The 23,445-nt window shown below is 42.4% G+C and overlaps 1 protein-coding gene across 9 annotated transcripts in view; it reads right to left on the reverse strand.

Annotated features, from left to right (window-relative positions):
* Positions 1–23,445, reverse strand: part of LOC135549627 (nuclear transcription factor Y subunit gamma-like) — a 36,745-nt gene that overhangs the window by 12,322 nt on the left and 978 nt on the right. Inside the window, exons 1-2 of one of the 9 annotated variants that reach the window (XM_064979763.1) lie at positions 11,522–11,617; positions 10,603–10,814 (exon numbers count right to left, since the gene is read on the reverse strand). The exons of 6 other annotated variants lie outside the window; for them this stretch is intronic. The gene's annotated coding sequence lies outside the window, so the exon portion shown is untranslated. Of the gene's footprint in view, positions 1–10,602; positions 10,815–10,987; positions 11,269–11,521; positions 11,625–23,445 lie in introns of those variants that run through there. 2 more of the 9 variants (XM_064979764.1, XM_064979765.1) reach the window with 2 other exon arrangements.

The following is a 23,445-nucleotide window of genomic DNA, read 5'->3' on the forward strand; positions in this document are numbered from 1 at the left end:
GGCACAGATGAAAGTAACGGTGATGGTATTTCTAATCTTATGGTGGAGTCAGGCTAAGCCTACGATGACAAACCGAATGCCCTCTATGTCCTTGTCTAGTTGACTGTTTCTTTACTTGTACCTGAAACCTGTTCTGGTCTGAGTGACAAAGCAAAGAAACACTTAGCCTTAATAAATAACAGTATAAGGACACGTCTCCTTCCAGGAACACTGTTTTGTTTGTCTCTTTTTACAGTTCCAAGGCGGCCCAGAGTTTTGTGATGGATACAGCAGGAGAGGAAGACATCTGTGTGTGTGTGTGTGTGTGTGTGTGTGTGTGTGTGTGTGTGTGTGTGTGTGTGTGTGTGTGTGTGTGTGTGTGTACCTACACTTTCTCCAACTGGTATCCAGATAAGAAATGATGATTAGATGATTCACTTAACACCATTACAATTTACTATCAGGCAAATTACCACAGCAACGGTGCAATTTCCACTGTGTGTGTGTGTGGGGGGGGGTTAAAAAAAAAGCACACACTTTAATTAACTAGGAGATAAATAAGTAAAGCCTAACCACCCCACCCAACCTCAGCTGACTGAACTACCTACCTCAGGAGTGGGACTTTGCTCTCTCAGATGTGACTACATGATCCGGCTCTCTGAGTGACCCTACGACATTCAATATAAACGCCGCAGACCAAAAATCCCATGAAATGGGGTGAGGGGGGAGTGAAAGAGGGAAACATGCAACAATTTCAAAGACTTTTGTGAGTTACAGTTCATATAAAGAAGTCAGTCAATTAAAATACATTCATTGGGCCTTCATCTATGGATTTCACATGATTGGGAATACAGATATACATCTGTTGGTCACAGATACCTTAAAAAAGGCAGTTGCATGGATCAGAAAACCAGTCAATATCTGGTAATCACTATTTGCCTCCTGCAGTGTGACTCTTTCGCATAGAGTTATTCAGGCTGTTGATTGTAGCCTGTGGAATGTTGTCCCACTCCTCTTTAATGACTGTGCACTGTGCAAAGTTATTGGAAATTGGAGGGAACTGGAAAACGCGGTCGTAGATGTCATGGAAGAATTGAGACATCAATTTTCAGCTTCCAGAAATTTTGTACAGACCCTTGCGATATGGGGCCGTGCATTATCGTGCTGAAACATGAGGTGATGGTGTCGAATGAATGGCACAACAATGGCCTCAATATCTCGTCATGGTATCTCTGTGCATTAAAATTGCCATCGATAAAATGCAATTGTGTTTGTTGTCCGGAGCTTATGCCTGCCGATAACAAAACCCCACCATGGGGCACTCTGTTCACAACGTTGACATCAGCAAAACGCTCACCCACGACACCACACACGCTGTCTGCCATCTGCCCGGTAGAGTTCAAACCAGGATTCATCTATGAAGAGCACATTTCTCCAGCAGGTCAGTGGCCATCAAAGGTGACTATTTGCACACTGAAGTCGGTTACAAAGCCAAACTGCAATCAGATCAAGACCCTGGCTAAAAGCATGCAGATGAGCTTCCTCAGACAGTTTGAAAGTTTGTGCAGAGATTCTTAACCTATTACATCTATGGGTGCGCTATTTCATTATTGGATAAAAAAAACGTGCCCGTTTTAAGCGCAATATTTTGTCACAAAAAGATGCTCGACTATGCATATAATTGACATCTTTGGAAAGAGGACACTCTGACGTTTCCAAAACTGCAAAGATATTGTCTGTGAGTGCCCCAGAAATGATGCTACAGGCGAAACCAAGATGAAACTTCAAACAGGAAATGAGCAGGATTTTTGAGGCTCTGTTTTTCATTGTCTCCTTATATGGCTGTGAATGCGCAAGGAATGAGCCTGCCCGATCTATCGTTTCCCCAAGGTGTCTGCAGCATTGTGACGTATTTGTAGGCATATCATTGGAAGATTGACCATAAGAGACTACATTTGCCAGGTGTCCGCCCGGTGTCCTCCATTGAAATTGGTGCGCCATCTTCAACTGCACGTCTTTTTCCAAGCGATTCACCAGAGAAAGGAGACTACCACAAACGATATATCAATGAAGAGATATGTGAAAAACACATTGAGGATTGATTCTAAACAGCGTTGGCCGTGTTGCAGTTGATATTATGGAGTTAATTTGGAAAACAGTTCGCCGTTTTGATGACTGAATTTTCGTTTTTCTTTTTTGGTACCCAAACGTGATGTACAAAACGGAGCGATTTCTCCTACACAAAGAATCTTTCAGGAAAAACTGAACATTTGCTATGTAACTGAGAGTCTCCTCATTGAAAACATCCGAAGTTCTTCAAAGGTAAATGATTTTATTTGAATCCTTTTCGGGTTTTTGTGCAAATGTTGCCGGCTAAATGCTACGCTAAATGCTACGCTAGCTATCAATACTCTTACACAAATGCTTGTTTTGCTATGGTTCAAAAGCATATGATGACAGTGTTGTTAAGAAAAGGCTAAGCTTGAGAGCTAGCACATTCATTTCATTTGCGATTTTCATAAATAGTTAACGTTACGTTATGCTAATGAGCTTGAGGCTATAACTGGATACAGGTTTTTTTCATAGCCAAAACGTGAAGAAAACGGGAGCGATTTGTCCTACACAAATAATGTTTTTTTGAAAAACTGAACATTTGCTATCTAACTGAGAGTCTCCTCATTGAAAACATCCGAAGTTCTTCAAAGGTAAATGATTTTATTTTAATGATTTTCTTGTTTTTGTGAAAATGTTGCTGGCTGAATTCTAGGCTTATAGCTATGCTTGCTATCAATACTCTTACACAAATTGCTTGTTTAGCTATGGTTGAAAAGCATATTTTGAAAATCTGAGATGACAGTGTTGTTAACAAAAGTCTAAGCTTGAGAGCAAATATATTTATTTCATTTCATTTGCGATTTTCATGAATAGTTAACGTTGCGTTATGCTAATGAGCTTGAGGTTATAAATAGGATCCCGGATCCGGGATTGCTCGACGCAAGAAGTTAATTGTGGAAGTTGTAGAAACCCACAGTTAGTTGTGGAAACAGTTTCATCAGCTTTCTAGATAACTGGTCTTAGACGATCCCGCAGGTGAAGAAGCCGGATGTGGAGGTCATGATCTGTCGTGGTTACATGTAGTCTGGTGTTGTGAGGACTGTGAGGACTTACAGCTTAATTCTCTAAAATGATGTTGGAGTTGGCTAAACATTCAATTCTCTGGCAACAGCTCTGTTGGACATTCCTACAGTCAGCATGCCAATTACATGGTCCCTCAAAACTTGAGAAATTTGTGGCATTGTGTGCCAAAACTAAACATTTTAGAGGGGTGCTCCCCTGTGCTGTTTTCTTCTCTGCGGTTCCGTTGCCCTTCAGTGGTGTGAGTGAGTGAGTGAGTGAGTGAGTGAGTGAGTGAGTGAGTGAGTGAGTGAGTGAGTGAGTGTGAGTGAGGTGGCAGTGTTGGGTTTCTCCTGACCTGCACTATGTGCCTGTGCTTCGTTGGCAGACCATCCCAACGCCTCTCTCAAGTCAATGGTTTTCAGCAGGAGTAAGCAGCAGGATCTGCTGAATCAGCAGCATTGTTTCCTGCCAGCCCCAGCCTCTCTGCTGCTCGCCCCTGGCAGGTCGGCCCCCGACACGCTCACAACAGCTTCAGGGCTCAGGTCCAAACTGTCAATGACATTCCCTTACCTGGGCACTTGTGGACTGAACTAGCACTACATCGGAAAGAACTGGATAGGTGCAAGGAAAATGATGGAAACTTTCCATCTCGTCCTCTCAAATCTCTTGACTTGAGGTGATATAATTTGACTGACATCGGTTCAATTGAATTCCATTCCATATGTTTTTTTAATGTGCTCAATGCGCACATTGTACAATTTCTCTAGAGAAAACTGTGCGATGTAGTTTCCAATAGGCAAATTTTCAACATAGTTGAGCGCAGAAAAAGACTATAATCCATTGTACGCCTGCTACATACAGTGCCTTCGGAAAGTATTCAGTCCCCTTGACTTTTTCCACATTTTGTTACATCACAGCCTTAATCTAAAATGTATCAAATAATTTTTGCACCTCAATCTACACACAATAATGACAAAGCAAAAACAGGTTTTCAGAAATGTTTGGAAATGTGTACTCTTTTTTTTTTTTTTATAAATGTATTTACATAAGGATTCAGACTCTTGGCTATGAGAGTTGAAATTGAGCTCAGGTGCATCCTGTTTCATTGATCATCCTTGAGATGCTTCTACAACTTGATTGGAGTCCACCTGTGGTAAATTCAATTGATTGGACATGATTTGGAAAGGCACACAACCTGTATACAGAAGGTCCCACAGTTGACAGTGCATGTCAGATCAAAAACCAAGTCATGACCAAGGACCCGATGGTCACTGACAGAGCTCCAGAGTTCTTCTGTGGAGATGGGAGAAACTTCCAGAAGGACAACCAACTCTGCAGCACTCCACCAATCAGGCCTTTTATGGTAGAGTGGCCAGACGGAAGCTGCCACTCAGTAAAAAAAAGGCACGACAGCCTGCTTGGAGTTTGCCAAACGGCACCTAAAAACTCAAAGCAAAATTGAACTCTTTGGCCTCAATGCCAAGCGTCACGTCTGGAGGAAACCTGGCACCATCCCTACAGTGAAGCATGGTGGTGGCAGCATCATGCTGTGTGGATATTTTTCAGCGGCAGGGACTGGGAGACTCGTCAGGCAGGATCAGGGGAAAGATGAACGGAGCAAAGTAGAGAGAGAACCTTGATGAAAACCTGCTCCAGAGTGCTCAGGACCTCAGACTTGGGCCAAGGTTCACCTTCCAACAGGACAATGACCCTAAGCACACAGCCAAGACAATGCACGAGTGGCTTCGGGACAAGTCTCTGAATGTCCTTGAGTGGAATCAGCCAGAGCCCGGACTTGAACCCGATTGATCATCTCTGGAGAGACATGAAAATAGCTGTGCAGCAACGCTCCCCATCCAACCTGACAGAGCTTGAGAGGCTCTGGAGAGAAGAATGGGAGAAACTCTCCAAATACAGGTGCGCCAAGCTTGTAGCGTCATACCCAAGAAGACTTATTTACTTTGAAGAACTAATAGTGATTGTCAGACAGCATAAGCAGAATCTATATAGAGATAGATGTCTTGGAATTAAATAATGAAATCATCAAAAACAAATTAAGTAATATACCCAACTGAAATATTTTATTAAAGTAATGTGAATAATTGATGGTTAATAAGTAGTAATGGGTAGTCACTACCATCATGGGACTTTTATTAATTGTTTTATTCTGTGTTACATCATTCAACCCACATAATGCATAGCGCATTGAATGTTAAAAATATAATCAACATTTTGTAGTAATCTAAACCAAACCGGCCTCAAAAAGCACTAGTCGCTAAGTACTACCATATTGCTTGAAACTGTACTGTCCTTTCAGAATCCCCAAGGTGGAAGCCAAAGGCACAAAAAAGAGGGTGAGTTTTCAGATTGGAGTCCTGTACTGAAAGTAGCTAGCTAGCTAACGGAAATACACTCTCAAGAGAGGTGTTCACTGCTCTAGTAAAAGCATGGCTGATTGAGAGAAAATGAGTGAGTGAAACACTAATTCTGAGCAGGAAGTTAATAGCTTCCTTAATGACCTGGCTGGTGGATCTGAATGGAGGTCACAGTAGTGCGGACTGAGGAGAGCAGAGAGTATGACAGTTAATGGGCCGGGGGGGAGGAGGAGAAAACCTGGAGGCAGTCAGAGGAACAACTGCCCTCTGAGATGACCTGGACTGAAGCAGGTTAAAGAATAGCCTAAGGAGTTAAGCCTCTAGCCATGGTACCATGACTGGTTACAAGATGTTGGCGGAAGAAGTTCTGGCTAACTCATTAATCCAGACTTGTGAGACTCCCCTACGAGAGTCTGCACTAACTAACTTTGAAACGTTGATGAAAACCAGAATACTCTGGATGACTGCAGTTATTCAACCAAAGGCTATGGCTAGGCTATATAAGCTAGCTAGGCTATCAGTAAATTATGTATGATAGGCCTACAGTGCAAAAAAGTAAGAGTGTACATATTGCACAAGCTGCATGCAATGTCCTTAGCGGGGGTCAGTTTGTAGAAGCATGACTGCTTTGAAATTTGCAACAATGCAAAAAGGTCAACTCAAGGAAAGTCGCTAAAAGCAAGCCCTGTAGGATTCTATTTAGCAGAAAAACAGGCCCAATCACGAAATCAGCCTTTTGGGAGAGAAATTATATGCAGGTACCACGATAATATCACGGTGCCAGAACATCATGCCAATTATGATAGCAACATTTTAGAATACTGTAGTATCGTTTCATATGATACATTGACTTTTTTTGCCCTATAGATCTAAAGAACCTGCTGGTGCCTGTTTATTAAGTCAGTTTTGTTTATAAATTCAGGTCTCTTGTATGCGCAGGTTCAATAATATCCACTTCACTTTCACATATATCCTTCCTGTTTGGCCCTGTCCGGGGGTGTCCTCGGATGGGGCCACAGTGTCTCCTGACCCCTCCTGTCTCAGCCTCCAGTATTTATGCTGCAGTAGTTTATGTGTCGGGGGGTTAGGGTCAGTTTGTTATATCTGGAGTACTTCTCCTGTCCTATCCGGTGTCCTGTGTGAATTTAAGTGTGCTCTCTCTAATTCCCTTTCTCTCTTTCTTTCTCTCTCTCTCTCTCTCTCTCTCTCGAAAGGACCTGAGCCCTAGGACCATGCCTCAGGACTACCTGGCATGATGACTCCTTGCTGTCCCCAGTCCACCTAGCCGTGCTGCTGCTCCAGTTTCAACTGTTCGGTCTTATTATTATTGGACCATGCTGGTCATTTATGAACATTTGAACATCTTGGCCATGTTCTCTTATAATCTCCACCCGGCACAGCCAGAAGAGGACTGGCCACCCCGCATAGCCTGGTTCCTCTCTAGGTTTCGGCCTTTCTAGGGAGTTTTTCCTAGCCACCGTGCTTCTACACCTGCATTGCTTGCTGTTTGGGGTTTTAGGCTGGGTTTCTGTACAGCACTTTGAGATATCAGCTGATGTACGAAGGGCTATATAAATAAATTTGATTTGATGCGCATATCATGTGTGGCAGATGTAATCCTTTTTTTTAAACAGCAATTGGGGTTAAGTGCCTTGCTCAAGGGCACATTGACAGATTTTTCATCAAGTCAGCTCGGGGATTCGAACCAGCGACCTTTCGGTTACTGGCCCAGTGCTCTTAACCACTAAGCTACCTGCCCCCCCTCTACCTGCCCTCAATCAAAAGCTTCTCTCTGTCTGCTCTTCACATATATTCCTTCATCGGTTTTCTTAATAAATAGTTTAGCTGTGATGGCGAGCGGGATGCAGACCCTCATGAGTCCACTGTTGTTAGATTTGTACATTTATTACATTGGAGCAGCGCACAAAGAAAGCAATGTTGATACATTGTATAATTCCATCAAGCACAGACCAGTCTGAGTAGAATTTGCAAGTTCACTGTCATGCAACCTAAGAACGTCAGAGGGAGAAAAATGGAAAGAAAAAGTATTTTCTCTAGCCTAAACGGTTAAAAAATGACCCATATTACCGGAAGTCTTGTCTCTAGCCTAAACGGTTAAAAAATGACCATATTACCGGATATGCCTTTTTTTATTTTCTATTTGAGCGCATTTTATATAATTTTACAAACCATGTTACTGGCCATTTTAAACTAATCTCAGGTCAATACTTATTGGTTTGATAAGACAACGTTTGTCAATCACGTTACCTAACTAGACAGATTTTTAGAGAACAAGTATACGGGGGACGGGTCAAACAGGACGCTAGGTCACAGTTTTTCTCCCCACCGTGATATCGCGATTCAACTTGGCATCGTGATACTTGGCCTGGTATCGTTTGTAAAATGGTGGTATCGTGACAAGCCAAAGTCAAATTCTGTGTTTTTTAGGGTGTAATTGATCCAAAACAGGTACTTTGTCAGAATTTAAATCCTGAAAAAAACACAAAATGTCATGCTTTTTTTATTTTCCCGTTATGAATTGACATTGGAAGCTCAGTATCGCTGCTCTATCCAGTTCTACTCAAATTAAAATCAGTATGGGGAGAAACCAGTGTAGGACAAGCGTGAACATGAACATCTCTAAATAAAGCAATGGGAAAATTTGTAACTGAGTGAAGAGAAACTGAAAAGAAAAAAACAATCATTGTTGAATCCTAAGGGACCTATTATGGGCATAGCGGCAGCGGCATACCAAACCTAAAACAACTAGATATATTCATTCGGGGCAGAAGTAAAAACCCAATAGGCTGGGAGTAATATACTGTTTATACCATATAACGACAAAATTGTACCTCCCAGGGGCTTGCAGGGTTGTGTGCTATTATGCCACCGCTTAGAACTATAAGTTAAGCAGAACTATAAGAAATCTAACATGTGTCAAATTATTATATCCAGCTCAGGACTCCAGCTATGCATTTGGTTTGCTAACTTGTTAGCTAAGTGGCTAGATATCAAGACCAAGCTTCTTGGTCACAGCAGATATTTAATTCCCTCCTGGATCAACTTCCCTGGTGTCTAAATTGTTTTGTGCATCAACATTTTTATAAAAAAATAATCAAAAGGGTTTTATTTTAGTTTTTAGAAATAGCGCTCCTTGTATGCACATTCAGTAATACCGTATACCTGGTATGGTACAGAAACAGTATGAAAATCCCCCCCCCCCCCCCAAAAAAAAAAAATAGGGAACAGAAATTGGCAGTTTTGCAATGTGCTGGGTAAACAATCTACTCAAGCACAACAAAAACAAGGAGATGGTTCTCGTTCTCAGCCAGTCAGTGAATTACAGATTAACCCAGAATACACAGCTAGAATTGCATACATATGTTTGATCCGTCGATGGTCGATTTTGTACTTGAAATTTGTGCTTGCCCTGGCCCGTGTCAGAACTGTCTGTCCATCTGGCCCTGTTAACGTTGCCCTTGGTTCTGCTTCAAACCAGCTATAGGAACCACTCGCTCAGCTCTGATCTCCCAAGGTCATTCAACAGAGGAGAGAGAGAAACCAGAGAGGGAGGAGGGAAGAGAGAGAGCGGGGGGAGGGAAGAGAGAGAGCGGGAGGGAAGAGAGAGAGAGGGAGGGAAGAGAGAGAGCGGGAGGGAGGGAAAGAGAGAGCGGGAGAGAGGGAAGAGGGTGAGAGGGGAAAGAGAGGACAGGTTTTTCAACTTTCACTGCAGCACTTGCACGTGCGACACAATGGTTTCTATTTTCTTCACTTCTTCCCGAGGGGGGTCTTCCTTTGAGCACAAAGACATCTCTGTTAGCAAAGTCCCTTATTCCTCTGTCCCTCGTCCCTCACTGTCCTTTCATCCTCTCTCTCTGCCGGTCTCCCTCTCTATGCTGACTGAAAGACTGCAGGAGCCAGTCGCACATTCCTGTGACAGCTTCATCCAACACTAGGCCCAGCCGCTAGCTGCATATCAGCCTCAATAACAGAACACCACCAAACTTTATCTGGTAGTTTGGCTCATGTGTTGACAACACACACCGTGACGTACACACTCAACAAGGCTGCCTGCAAGGGCAAAGGAATAAGGCACACAATAGCTGTGTGGTCACTGGAGTTATTTTTAGTCATCCCTCTCCCCAACGGAACTTTCTGTCAGAGAGAGAGAGAGAAAGGTGGCACTTTCAATTAGGGAGAAGGGGAGGCAGAACAGAGCTAGAGATGATATATAGATTGCATCTAAAGAGATCACACATCAAAAACCTGTGGTCTGTCCCTAAAGCTGTCAATTGCCATTTGTCATTGCAGCGGACCCGACACAACCCAACTACAAGGTCTCAAATTCGTCCCCTAAACACGCTGTAGCGAGCTCAGCGCCATCTTGCCCTCTGCATCACTGTCAGGCGAGTGTAAACAACACTCCAAGGACCAGGCTTTGGGACGGGCCATGGACCGCAGTCACAGCAGTACAATCGTGACCATCCTGAATGACTTTGAAGTATGTCTGTCTGCGAGCACAGCGCTGGGCAGTCCAACCACAGCGCTACAGAGAGTCAATAACCAACACAGCCCAGAGAGACAAACTAACAGCTGCTAACGTCCTGCTTAAAAGTCCAAAGTCAAAACACAGCAGAAGCAGGGTCGCAAACAAACACCAGCCAGTGCTGGTCAACAGAACAACCAGTCTAATTCAATATAACTTGTCATCAATATTAACAGCCTACATTGTAGTTTTCATAGAAAAACATTAACATGACTCAAGGAGAGACATTCTGCAAAATGCAAACTAAAGATGTCAAGAACACAGATCCTGTCCTGGAGTGACAATTGAAGGACATGAGGGTGACTGATGTTAGTTGCAAAAATAGTTTTTTTTAAATGACACACACACATTCAGATTTCTCCCAAGGAGAAAAGTAGAGGACGACAGAGAAGAGGAGTAGTGAGGGCAGAGAGCGCATCCCATCTCTGCAGAGAGACAGAGAAGAAACAGAGCGAAAGAGAAAGAGCGAGAGAAAGCGAAAGAGCGAGAGAAAGAGAAGAGAAAGCACACATGAGTAGAGGAATCCAGCAGCGATCTACAACACAGACAGGTCTAGTGTGTGTGTGTGTGGTTGGTCACACTTACCCTGTGCCCATCATTCTGTGTAGTTGGCTGAAGGAGAGCAGGAAAGGGAGAGAGAGGCTGTACTCTCTACTGTAGAAGTCTCGTTGAGAGGCAAGAGGAGGGGGGGCTGGCTAACACAGAAAATCTCTGTAGCACTTCACTTCCTCAGGCGCCGGTCCCAGGAACAGACAAAACACAGTCCGCCCATCCTCCGCCTTTAAAAACCTTACAGCCTGCCCAACAGACAGAGAAGAGCGTTCACCACCCCCACTTTCTTCTACCCCTCCCCCCTCAACTCATTCTCCTCCAGCCCCCCTCCCACCACCCTTTCCTAAACACACCCCTCTCTCCTGTTTCTCCTCTGACCACCCCCCCCCTCCCGAGCATCTCCCTCCCGCTCTCTCACCCTCTCCTTATCACTTGTTCCATCTCTTTCTCCAGCCAGCGACCCACACGTTTGTCTTTCAGTTGACCCCTGCCTCAGCACAGTGAAGGACAAAAAGGAAAAAAAGATAGCCGAAAGAGATCAAAGTGGCAGCGGTACAGCAGCACTCCCGACTCCCAGACAAATCTCCTCCTTGCCTCCTTTCCTTTTAACATTCAAAAGTAATCAATCTAGCCTGCTACATGATACTCAGACCCTGGCCAGGCTTCTTCCCCGCTCTCAGCCTTTCCCGAATGAAAGTAGAGAGCCCTTCTGCACTATTGGCCGAGCCACCCGCTCGTCGGCTCTGACACTTCCCCCGCCCTACCCCCTCCTTCCTACACCCAACCCCCTTTCACCGACAGCCAACTTCCTGTTTTAAGTTACCTTGAGCTACAGGATAGGGGTCAGGGAAAGAAAAGAGGAAGAGAGAGAAAGAAGAACCAGACAAAAGACAACGAAAGTTCTAACAAAGCGAGTCAGGGACTGATTGAGGAAGTGGTGGAGGTAGCTTGCCTCTGCATTCCGTGTCCTCCGGCTGATCTTGCGTTTCTCATGGCTGTACGGAGAAGAAAGGAACCACTGGCTGCTCTCTGACAACTGTTCCCTGCTTATTTACAATGTCAAACTAAATGTCTCCCCGAATCCCGCCTCCCTGCGGCCATGACTGGTTGAATGGCCAGTGATGCAAGCAACCCTGATGCCCCTGATTGGCTGAGGGGAGTGTCAGAATGGATGCCGCATGTTGCAGCCACATGATTTAAAGAGCAAAGGCATATTGAGCAGACGCGCTGTGATCTACGTGTTCACAGGCATGCGTGCAAGTCCACAAGCACACGCTTGTCCTTCCTCTGTCACACATCCTTCCTCTGTCACAGTAGGTAGAAAGATAACATCCAGACAATCTACTAAATATTGTAGTCTGTGTTAGTGCTAATAAAACACCTTCATTGAAGTACATATTTAATTCACTAAAAATGTACTAGAATAATAACACAACTAAATACATGAGAATTAATTAGTTTATCTGATAGTAAGATCCAGATTTAGAAATAGAAAAATGAAATACCTAACCTACTAATGAACAAAAGGTATTAAGTAAAACTTTTTTTTCCAAGACCAAAAAAAAAGGGTCTTCAAAAATCATTTTAAGTACATTTCCAATTCTACAAAGGTAGCTGATCAAATCAGGCCAAAAAAGGCACCTCAACAAATTGAGTTCATGTTTGTGGGTGGACAAGACATAGGACAATGTCAATAAACAACTATTGTTGTCTTGGCCCTAAAACTATGCCCCCAGACAGTTCTCGTTCTACAATTAAAATGTCATCATAAAACCATTTCAGCAATGTCATATAAATGCCCTGCTGTTATCTCGCCATGGGTTAAACGGACATTCAGCCATGCTGTTCTACGCACTAACGTTTACATTAGGATGAGCACACGCATGCATGGGTTGCTCTTGTCAAAAGTAAGGCACTACAGGAATAGGGTGCCATTTGGGATCCATAACGGTGTTTGGAGAACTGCATGTCTAAAGATCTGTCTAGCAACAGATTAAGGAAACGTAATGTCCTGGCAATGAAGTGTACTGAAGTGAGAGATTTAGGTGAGAGGAGGGGACAAAGCAATTTACTGAGAGTTGCTTTTAGCTGGCAGTCTGCATAGATGATGGTGGAATGACCTGAGGCTTATCCTGCATATTACTGCTGCAAATCCCCCACTGTACCGAGAAACAACAAGCCAGAGAGAGATAGAACACAAACCTGCTCCGTCACTGAACAAACCGGGGGGAGGGAGAGCCAAAAGGATGGAGAAGGACAGAAAGGAGAGAGCTGTTACAGGATGAGAGAGGGACAGAGAGCGAGGAGGGACAGAGAGTGAGGAGGGATAGAGAGTGAGAAAGAGGAGGGACAGAGAGAGGATGACAGAGAGCGAGTGAGGGGGGACAAAGAGGATGGACAGAGAGCAAAAGAGAATATGGACAGAGAGTGAGAGGAGGGACAGACAATAAAACAACACTAGACACTATGGAAAACAAAGTCTTTCTTATCTAATCCTGGAATATACAAGGTCTGAGGCCATCTGCCTTTTGCCAAAAGAGCAGGAATCCAAACTTCATCAAAGCAATTGGAAATACAGACATTGTCATCCTACAAGAAACATGGTATAAAGGAGACAGACCCACTGGTTGCCCTCTAGGTTACAGAGAGCTGGTAGTCCCATCCATTAAACTACCAGGTGTGAAACGGGGAAGGGACTCAGGGGGTATGCTAATTTGGTATAGAACACACCTAACCCATTCTATTAAAATTTGTCAAAACAGGAACATTTTACATTTGGCTCGAACTAAATAAGGAAATAATTTCAACAGACAAAAATGTCTGTGTGCTACCTACATACCACCAGTAGAATCCCCATAGGGGGAGATCAACAATTTCCAGGCCCAGGGACATGTACTAGTCTGTGGTGACCTTCATGCCAGAACTGGACAAGAACCCGACACCATCAGCACACAGGGGGACAAACACCTACCTGGAGGTAACAGCATTCCCTCCCCCATATGCACCCCTATACAAAACTACGACAACATAACCAACATAAACAGGTCACAACTCCTGCAGTTCTGTCGGAATCTGGGTATGTACATTGTCAATGGTAGGCTTCGGAGGGGACTCCTATGGTAGGTACACCTATAGCTGATCTCTTGGCAGTAGTACTGTAGACTACTTTATCACTGACCTCAACCCAGAGTCTCTTAGAGCATTGAGTCAGTCCACTGACAACCCTATAAGATCACTTTAAAATCACACTCAACTATGCTCAATCACGAGGCATCAAAGCCAAAGGAACTGAATAATATTAAGAAATGCTATAGATCAAATAAAATGTTATTGGTCACATACATATGGTTAGCAGATGTTAATGCGAGTGTAGCAAAATGCTTGTGCTTCTAGTTCTGACAGTGCAGTAATATCTAACAAGTAATCAAACAGTTCCACAAAAACTATCTTATACACACAAATGTAAAGGGATGGAATAGGACTATGTACATATAAATTAGAGGTCAACCGATTAATTAGGGCCAATTTCAAGTTTTAATAACAATCGGAAATCGGTATTTTTGGGTGCCGATTTGCCGTTTTTGTTTTTTTTACGCCTAGTTAAATAAAAATTAACTAAAGGCAAGTCAGTTAACTTCTTCGATATAGGGGGCGCTCTTTTAATTTTGGGATTAAAAAAAACATTCCCGTTTTAAACAAGATATTTTGTCACGAAAAGATGCTCGACTATGCATATAATTGACAGCTTTGGAAAGAAAACACTAGAGACGTTTCCAAAACTGCAAAGATATTATCTGTGAGTGCCACAGAACTGATGCTACAGGCGAAACCAAGATGAAATTTCAAACAGGAAATGGCCCAGATTTTGAGGGCGCTGTGTTCCAATGTCTCCTTATATGGCTGTGAATGCGCCAGGAATGAGCCTACACTTTCTGTCGTTTCCCCAAGGTGTCTGCAGCATTGTGATGTATTTGTAGGCATATCATTGGAAGATTGACCATAAGAGACTACATTTACCAGGTGCCCGCTTGGTGTCCTCCATCGAAATTATTGCGTAATCTCCAGCTGCGTGCATTTTACCATTTGCTTCAGAGGAGAAAGTCAACTGCCACGAATGATTTATCATCGAATAGATATGTGAAAAACACCTTGAGGATTGATTCTAAACAACATTTGCCATGTTTCTGTTGATATTATGGAGTTAATTTGGAAAAAAGTTCAGCGTTGTAATGATTGAATTTTCGGGGGGTTTTCTTAGCCAAACGTGATGAACAAAACGGAGCGATTTCTCCTACACAAATAATATTTTTGGAAAAACTGAACATTTGCTATCTAACTGAGAGTCTCCTCATTGAAAACATCCGAAGTTCTTCAAAGGTAAATTATTTTATTTGAATGCTTTTCTTGTTTTTGTGAAAATGTTGCCTGCGGAATGCTAGGCTTAATGCTATGCTAGCTATCAATACTCTTACACAAATGCTTGTGTAGCTATGGTTGAAAAGCATATTTTGAAAATCTGAGATGACAGTGTTGTTAACACGTCTAAATGTCTTATTCACATCGGCCACGGAGGAGGGGGGCCGCAATCCTTGGTAGCGGGCCTTGTCGGTGGCACTGTTTATCCTCAAAGCAGGTGAAGGTGTTTAGCTTGTCTGGAAGCAAGACATCGGTGTCCGTGACGTGGCTGGTGTTCTTTTTATAGTCCATACCATAATTGCCTGTAGAACCTACCATAATGTCCCTATACCGACATTTTGCTTATTTGATTGCCCTGCGGAGAGAGTAACTACACTTACTTTAGGCAATATTCCCAGACATCTTTCCATGGTTGAATGTGGTGGTTCGCGCTTTCAGTTTGGTGCTGATGCCGACATCTATCCACGGTTTCTAGTTAGAGTAGGTTTTAATAGTCACAGCGGGTAAAACATCTCCAACACACTTCCTTATAAACTCGCTCATCGAGTCAGCGTATAAAACAATGTTATTCTCTGAGGCTTCCCAGAACATTTCCCAGTCCACGTGATCAAAAAAACCTCAACGCGTGGATTCCTATTGGTCAGACCAGCGTTGAATGGATCTAGTCACGGGTACATCCTATTTGAGTTTCTGCTTGTAGGACGATAGGAGCAAAATGGAGTAGGTTGGATTTTCCAGGAAGGGGGGGGGGGGGGTAGTATACACGGCTGTGACTATAATCAAAGTAAATTCTGTTGGGAGATCTAGGTCAGGTGAACAGGACTTGAGTTCCTGTATGTTGTTGTGTTTACACCTTGAGTCATTAATCATGAAGCATACATCCCTGCCCTTCTTCTTGTGGTGGTTGTACCGACTCAGACAACATATCCCGAGAGAGCCATGTTTACGTGAAACAGAGAATGTTACAATCTCTGATGTCTCTCTGGAAGGCAACTCGTGCCCTAATTTCATCCACCTTGTTGTCTAGAGACTGGACACTGGCGAGTAATATACTCTGAAGCGGTGAGTGGTGTGCACAGCCACTGCGTCTACCTCTCCTGCGGCGAGGTTGTTTTGGGTCGGCCTCTGGGATTGGATCCAATGTCCTGGATGGTGGTCCGAACAATGGATCCGGTTCAGTAAAGTTGGTAAGTTGACGCCGCTCTTATATCCAATAGTTCTTCCCGGCTGTATGTAATAATACTTAAGCTTTTCTGGGCTAACAATGTAAGAAATAATACATAAAATAAATAAAAATACTGCATAGTTCCCTAAAGAGTCGAAGCGAGGCGAGCATCTCTGTTGGTGACATCTTGCGAAAAGATGGAAGGAAAGTAGTGTGGAAATCTACCAAAACACAATGAGGAAACAACAAATTTTAACCTTTCAAGACAACTTCCTGGACAAAACGTTTCACTGTAATAGTGATGGTGTAAACTTCACAGTAAAAAACCTAAACAGTATTTATTATTTGACCTCTCAGCTTCCCTGTCAAATCTAAAAATGTAAAGCAGACAACACAGTTGTGGCTGCTTTGTCTGATGTATTGTTGTCTCTACTTTCTTGACCTTTGTGCTGTTAACTTGTCCAATAATGTTGGTACCATGTTTTTGTGCTGCTACCATGTTTTGTTGTTATGTGTTGCTGCCTTGTTATATTGTTGTCTAAGGTCTCTCTTTATGTAGTGGTGTGTCTCTTGTTGTGATGTGTGTTTTGTCCTATATTTATATTGTATTTATTTTTTTAATCCCAGAACCCCGTCCCCGCAGGAGGCCGTCATTGTAAATGAGAATTTGTTTTTAACTGACTTGCCCAGTTAAATAAAGGTGAAATAAAGAAAATTAACAACAATGACAAATTGTTTGATGAAAAAAATGCAAAAATCTAAAAAAGAAATTGAAAAACCTATTGGCCGATATTAGCTAAAAATATGTGCAAAACCGATGTCAAAGCTGACAGATGTAGGTAGATGACGTAATGACGCCACGAAAAATACAGCAATGCACAGTACAAAAGCAGAAAAATACTAAGTGCACACTTCAACAACTAAACAAGTTCAAATCGAGCCGTCATTTGAAAGAGTAAGAATTTCAGCGAGGCAACTCAAAGGCTAATTCCATTAACGCCAAGATAATGGAATTCATTGCCCTTGACAATCAACCGCTCTCTGTCGTGGATGTTGGCTTTCGCTGACTGGTCGAGCACCGGCACACACTTCCAAGTCGGAGCTATTTTTCAGATGTTGCCCTACCGGAGTTGCACAGTATTGTTGAAACACGTACATGAGCTACTTACTATGGGCGTCGCTGCTATTAGCTTCACATCTGACATTTGGACCAGCGATGTCAGCCCCATGAGCATGCTGAGTCTGACAGCACAGTGTGTCAATGAGGATTTCATATGGAGGAAAGCTGTATTGCATGCCCAAGAATGTGGAATTCTCTCTGAGCCTCTCTACTGTGTCACCACCACGCTCGATGCTAGGTACAAGGACCACTACTTTGATGCAGAAAAGAAACAGGGTTTACGTGAAATGTTACATACACAGCTGGACAAGATGGAAACTCAGTTCTGCACCGGGGCCTCCCACTCCTCTTTCTATTCTGGTTTCTGGCCATTTTGAGCCTGTAATCAAACCCACATGCTGATAGCTCCAGATACTCAAATAGTCTAAAGTCGGACAGTTTTATTGCTTCTTAAATTAGCACAACAGTTTCAGCTGTGCTAACAGAATTGCATAAGGGTTTTCTAATGATCAATTAGCCTTTGAAAATGATAACCTTTGATTAGCTAACACAGTGTGCCATTTGAACACATACGCTTATGTCGATATTCCATTAAAAATCAGCCATTTCCAGCTACAATAGTCCTTTACAACATTAACTATGTCTACACTGTATTTATGATCAATTTGATGTTATTTTAAATGGACACATTTTTTGTTGGGCTTTCTTTGAAAAACAAGGACATTCTAAGTGACCCTAAACTTTTGAACGGTAGTGTCCATCAACGAATTGGTGAGGGTAATAGAACAGTCTGCAGAATCCGGCCTCACCCTGCTCGAATCTGAAGTCAAATGTCTACTATTTGCTGATGATCCGGTGCTTCTGTCCCCAGCAAAGGAGGGCCTACAGCAGTACCTAGATCTTCTGCAAATATTCTGTCAGACCTGGGCCCTGACAGTAAATCTCAGTAAGACAAAAAATAATGCTGTTCCAAAAAGGTCCAGTTGCCAGGACCACGAATACAAATTCCATCTTGACACCATTGCACTAGAGCACACAAAAAACTACACATACCTCGGCCTAAACATCAGCACCACAGCTAACATCCATAAAGCTGTGAACGATCTGAGACAATGCAAGTGCCTTCTGTGCCATCAAAAGGAACATAAAATTCAACATACTAATTAGGATCTGTCTAAAAAAATACTTGAAAGAGTTCTAGAACCCATTGCCCATTATGGTTGTGAGGTCTGGGGTCCATCCACCAATAAAGACTTCACAAAATGGGACAAACACCAAATTGAGACTCTGCATGCAGAATTCTGCAAAAATATCCTAAAACACCAAATAATGCATACAGAGCAGAATTAGGCCGATACTTGCTAATGATCAAAATCCAGAAAAGAGCCATTAAATTCTACAACCACCTAAAAGAAAGTGATTACCAAACCTCCCATAACAAAGCCAGTACCTAAAGAGAAATTAACCTGGAGAAGAGGTCCCTAAGCAAGCTGGTCCTGGGGCTCTGTTCACAAACAGAGCCACAGAGCCCCAGGACAGCAACACAATTAGACCCGAACAAATCACGAGAAAACAAAGATAATTACTTGACACATTGGAAAGCATTAAGAAAAAAAGAGCAAATTAGAATGCAATTTGGCCCTAAACAGAGTACACAGTGGCAAAACACCTGACCACTGCGACTGACCCAAAATTAAGGAAAGCTTAAACTATGTACTGACTCAGTGAGCATTGCCTTGCTATTGAGAAATGCTGCCAAAGGCAGACTATGAGCACACTGCCAACAAAATGAGGAAGAAACTGGAGCTGCACACCGATTTTTTTGTATATTTTTTTACACCTTTATTTAACTAGGCAAGTCAGTTAAGAACACATTCTAGAGATTTTAGATTTTCACCTTGTCAGCTCGTTGGATCCAATCTTGCAACCTTACAGTTAACTAATCCAACGCAATAACAACCTGCCTCCCTCTCTTTGCACTCCACAAGGAGACTGCATGTTACGCAAATGCAGTAAGCCAAGGTAAGTTGATAGCTAGCATTAAACTTATCTTATAAAAATCAATCAATCGTAATCACTAGTTAACTACACATGGTTGATGATATTACTAGATGTTATCTAACGTGTCCTGTGTTGCATATCTGACTGAGCATACAAGTATCTAAGTATCTGACTGAGCAGTGGAAGGCAGAAGCAGGCGCGTAAAAATTCATTCAAACAGCACTTTCGTGCGTTTTGCCAGCAGCTCTTCGTTGTGCGTCAAGCATTGCGCTGTTTATGACTTCAAACCTATGAACTCCCGAGATGAGGCTGGTGTGACCGAAGTGAAATGGCTGGCTAGTTAGCGCGCACTAATAGCGTTTCAAACTTCGCTCGCTCTGAACCTTGGGGTGGTTGTTTCCCTTGCTCTGCATGGGTAACGCTTCTTCGATGTGGTGGCTGTTGTCGTTGTGTTCCTGGTTCGAGCCCAGGGAGGTGCGAGGAGAGGGACGGAAGCTATACTGTTACACTGGCAATACTAAAGTGCTTATAAGAACGTCCAATAGTCAAAGTTTAATGAAATACAAATGGTATAGAGGGAAATAGTCCTATAATAACTTCAACCTAAAACGTCTTACCTGGGAATATTGAAGACTCATGTTAAAAGGAACCACCAGCTTTCATATGTTCTCATGTTCTGAGCAAGGAACTGAAACGTTAGCTTTCTTACATAGCACATATTGCACTTTCACGTTCTTCTCCAACACTTTGTTTTTGCATTATTTAAACTAAATTGAACATGTTTCATTATTTACTTGAAGCTAAATTGATTTTATTGATGTATTATATTAAGTTAAAATAAGTGTTAATTCAGTATTGTTGTAATTGTCATTATTACAAATACATAAAAAAAATATATGTAAATCGGCCAATTAATCGGTATCGGCTTTTTGGCCCTCCAATAATTGGTATCAGTATTGAAAAATCATAAATCGGTCGACCTCTAATTGAGACACACATTTTCCTCAGATTACATACAGACCCACAAAAAAATTGAAAACAAATCCAATTTTGATAAACTTTCAGACCACAATGTGCCATCTCAGCAGCAAGATGTGACAAACACCACTGTAAATACAACCTATATTTGTGTTTATTTTCCCTTTTGTAACTATTTGCACATCATTACAACACTGTATATAGACATACTTATTCTTTTGGGACTTGTGAGTAATGTTTACTGTTAAAAGTGAAATAAAGTTATTACCTATTTCACTTGCTTTGGCAATGTAAACATGTTTCCCATGCCTATAAAGCCCCTTAAATTGAAATGGAATTGAGAGAGACTCAATGTTCCCTTTTCTATTTTGGTACAGTGAGAGCAGGGGAACAGAGTAGAGCTGGGAACAGAGTAGAGCTGGTAGCAGGCTGGTTAATGATTATAAAGCAGCTAGACTGCACATAGATTATTCCATTCCAGCGATAGCCATCTATGGCGGTGCAGGCAGGCTCTTCTACACCCAAACCTCCTACACGAGGACACCTGACAAGGTCACTCTGCAGCAGAGACCTTCCGATTACTTGTGCTGCTGGTGCCTGGGACATGCTTGCTTACGGACGCTGTTTAGAGCCAAACACGCACAAGCCGGGGTATCACTTTCACAAACAAACAGCAGAAAAGAGCCCTCAGGGCTGCCGGGCTAAGTCATGCATGCACACACCTGCATAAACTAGGCTTACCTACACAAAAACATGCACACACACGGGCTACACAAAGTTTGTCCATCCCAAATTTGGATGATAAACAGTCTCACTGGCTTCAATCCTGTCTGCGCTCAAAAGGAAAAACTGATTCTAGATGTTGCTAATTTAGTAAATGGGGCATAAATTAACAATATGCATGTTCATTTTCTGATTACATTGTAATGGTGCATTTAGACTGCATATCAAGGTCAAGTTGAAAGTTATGAAGCTAACAGCTGCTGTGATAGTTGGGGGCCTACCTGCAGCAACGCAGGAAAAAGCAGGGCAGAACTTAGCTCTCGAAAACCCTTCTACTCCGTAGGGTTTTTAGCGGTTAGCTGCGTGTGAAGTACAATTACAACCCTGTGTTTCAACGTTTAGAAATGTCAATAATCCTTGCTTGCAAAACAGTTATTGAAAAAAAATGTGCTGATATCTCCCTTATTGTTCATAACAAAGAGAAATAATCTTTGATATAAAAAAGATACACCTACGCTAGCAGTTTTGAACAGATCCATAATCTGTGTGCCTCCAGTTGAAGAACTACACTTAATCCCCAGTTAGCTTACACACAGGTGTTCAAAGCACACATAGATAACTAATTAGCACAGGTGGAGGCCTGTCTTCCTGAAACAAGCACTGTAACATGGAGATATGGCCGTGTGCGAACACTAACCCTATAAAAAAGATGTGTAGTAATTAAAGTTTGATTTTTGCTAATTATTTATAGCTGATATAAAAGATACGTACGTTCCTTATGTTTCCAAAACCGCACCGCAAGTGATGCATTTTAAAGTTCAGAACAAGAGTACAGGGCCTTAACAAAACTCCCCGGCCAGAAGATACTATCGTCAATAGGCACTAAAGGTAGTTAGCATCCATGAATGGGTTCGGCAGAACTGTACCGTCAGTAAAACACTGCATGCTTTTCTTAGACCCGTTTCAGGCACCACCTTAATGTATGCTCCTGTTTGCATTTAGAGAACAGATCCTTCCTGTATAGAGCTGTGCTTGCTGTGATGTCCAAGTCATTTCATGGCTACCCCCTGCTCTAGATTGAAAATGTAGGCTAGTTGGTGGATGGTGAGAACATGAACTATTCATGTAAAATAGCCCAACAAATATTGTACCCTTAATAGTCAACCAGGGAATTTCCTTAGACACTGAACAAAAATGTAAAAAGCAACAAGTAGGATAGGATAAAGTAATCCTTCTCACCCCCCCCCCCCTTAAATGATTTAGATGCACTATTGTAAAGTGGCTGTTCCACTGGATGTCATAAGGTGAATTCACCAATTTGTAAGTCGCTCTGGATAAGAGCGTCTGCCAAATGACTTAAATGTAAATGTAAGTAAAGTGTTGGTCCCATGTTTCACAAGCTGAAATAAAAGATCCCCAGAAATATTACATAAGCACACAGCTTATCCCGCTCAAATTTGTTTACATGCCTGTTAGTGAGCATTTCTCATTTGCCAAGATAATCCAGCCACCTGACAAGTGTGGCATATAAAGAAGCTGATCATTACACAGGCACACCTTGTGCTGGGACAATAAAAGGCCACTCTAAAATGTGCAGTTTTGTCACAACACAATGCCACAGATGTCTCAAGTTGAGGGAGCGAGCAATTGGCATGCTGACTGCAGGAATGTCCACCAGAGCTATTGCATAATAATTTAATGTTTATTTCTCTACCATAAGCCATCTCCAACCTCGTTTTAGAGAATTAGGCAGTACGTCCAACCGACCTCATAACCGCAAACTATGTGTAGCCACGCCAGCCCAGGACCTCCACATCTGGGATTGTCTGAGACCAGCCACCCAGACAGCTGATGAAACTGAGGAGAATCGGTTTGTGGAGAAAAACTCATTCTGACTGGCTGGGCCTGGCTCGTCCATGGCTACGCCCCTGCCTACTTATGTGAAATCTGTAGAATAGGGCCTAATGAATTTATTTCAATTGACTGATTTCCTTATATGAACTGTAACTCAGTAAAATCGTCTTAAAAGTTACATGTTGCATTTATATTTGTGCTCAGTATAGTTAGTTTTGGATTGTACAATACATAAGGCTGCTACAGTACTCTCCAAATTGCATATTGAAACAGGTATTGCATGGAATTATTTTCTTTCCATTACATATTTTGAAGCAATTATACATTGGCAAGATAGCAGAAAATGCTGTTTATCATGCTGCTCAAGGGACAAGGCACAGACTTCAAGTCCTCAAGTATTTGAAGAGTCAGTGCGCACATAATGTGATTCACAATAACTGTCAGTCAACACACTGGAATGGAAACAATGAACATGATACATATATCTCGGTTTAATGGGCATTAGCAAAATGTGAGAAAGATGTATGTTGTAATTTGAGATTTTAGTGAGTTCTTTGATGCCTTCAGCCTCCTGCCTGTATTCAGACAAACTACGTTAGCTAAGTAACGGTAGATGGCC

The sequence above is a fragment of the Oncorhynchus masou genome, chromosome 12, assembly GCF_036934945.1.
Source record: "Oncorhynchus masou masou isolate Uvic2021 chromosome 12, UVic_Omas_1.1, whole genome shotgun sequence".
NCBI classification, from domain to species: domain Eukaryota; kingdom Metazoa; phylum Chordata; class Actinopteri; order Salmoniformes; family Salmonidae; genus Oncorhynchus; species Oncorhynchus masou.